Here is a 1,746-nt window from a genome sequence, read left to right on the forward strand (position 1 = left end):
TTCGCATTTCGATTTGAAATGCATCATTATAAGAAAATAAGAAGGAACAATAATATTCTATCTATATCTAATACTAGACTCTTAAGCATAAGGTTGTTTAAAAGGGCAAGCTTTAGTCGGATATGATATGGAATATTTTTCTATATATCTTAGAATATACTATTCTATATATAATACACATACTCTGGGACGGAAGGATTCGAACCTCCGAATAGCGGGACCAAAACCCGTTGCCTTACCACTTGGCCACGCCCCATTTATATTCACCACCAATAAACACTAATATTCCTAGTGGTTGGTCGTCAATTCCAGTACAAAGATTTATAGAAATAATTATATTGTTGCTCGGATTTTGATACGTTTATAGATCCAATTAAACTGAATTTATTGATCATTACATATAATTCCATTAAGATAATGTATGAAAGTAGGATTTCTTCTATTCTCTTTTTATTTGAGAATTGAAGGATTTTTGATTGGCTGAGTTCAAATCAAAGAAAGGTTTTTTGACCTACTTTATGTTATTAATTTTTCCCGTATCCCTTATATCATAGCAATAATACGGGATTAATAACTCAATCAAATCAAAAGAAATACAATTATCTTCAAGAACAAAGAAAAAAAAAAAAATTGTTATGCTTAATATCTTAAGTTTCATCGGTATCTGTCTTAATTCTTTCCTTTATTCAAGTAGTTTTTTCGTCGCCAAATTGCCTGAGGCCTACGCTTTTTTGAATCCAATAGTAGATATTATGCCAGTAATACCTCTATTCTTTTTTCTATTAGCTTTTGTTTGGCAAGCTGCCGTAAGCTTTCGATAAGATTTTTAATACTGTCCGAGACAAATTCATGATTTACTAGAAAAAAAAATTCTAACTAGTTATAAGATCAGATAAATCGTACATACAGTCTGAACCTTTGAGTTGAGTCCAATATTGAAATTCTTCTATAGCTGTGATAAATCTGGATCACTCTCATTTTCTTATTCTTACTTTTTTCCATTGAACGACCCTGTTAGAGTCCCCCACAATATATAATTGTAGGTATGAAATACAATTTTCAGTAATGAACGACTCAACTCGTAAAAATTTTTCCTATTTCTTTTCTAGAAATAACTTCACTGCATTTCTTGGTGTCAAAACAGGTTAAGATAGAGAATCTATTCTCTTAAAAAAAAAAAAAAAAAATGATCTTGGAGATTGTGTAATGCTTACTCTAAAACTATTTGTTTATACAGTAGTAATATTCTTTGTTTCTCTCTTCATTTTCGGATTCCTATCTAATGACCCGGGACGTAATCCGGGACGTGAAGAATAAAACAAATGATTTTTTTCCTTGCTTGATTTTGAAATGTTCTAAAAATTTTATCTATTCCACATCTTTCCTAAACTATAAAAAAATACCAAGTAATTGACAGAAACGGAAAGAGAGGGATTCGAACCCTCGGTACAAAAAACTCGTACAACGGATTAGCAATCCGACGCTTTAGTCCACTCAGCCATCTCTCCCCAAATTGAAAAAGGATAATTACTATGATACATAGTATAAAAAATAGAAAATCAAGGCTTGAAAAAAGCCCTTCTTTATCTCTCTTGATTATCTTTATCTACCCTTTAATTATATGGATATATAATTATATCGATATATATAATTATCTAGATATATCGATGGATATCGATAAAATCGATAAATACTTTTATGAGCAATTCCATTTAGATAAATTAGATAAAGTAAGGGCTCAAAAGA

General features: G+C 30.4%; 1 non-coding gene across 1 annotated transcript; it reads right to left on the reverse strand.

Moving 5' to 3' along the window:
• Nucleotides 1–1,420: 1,420 nt before the first annotated feature.
• TRNAS-GCU (transfer RNA serine (anticodon GCU)) lies at nucleotides 1,421–1,508 on the reverse strand. The gene has a single exon. It is a non-coding gene; the product is annotated as a tRNA-Ser (tRNA).
• Nucleotides 1,509–1,746: the final 238 nt, after the last annotated feature.

The sequence above is a fragment of the Cucurbita pepo genome, unplaced genomic scaffold (genome assembly GCF_057944985.1).
Source record: "Cucurbita pepo subsp. pepo isolate OVF unplaced genomic scaffold, ASM5794498v1 scafford_91, whole genome shotgun sequence".
Classification (NCBI taxonomy): domain Eukaryota; kingdom Viridiplantae; phylum Streptophyta; class Magnoliopsida; order Cucurbitales; family Cucurbitaceae; genus Cucurbita; species Cucurbita pepo.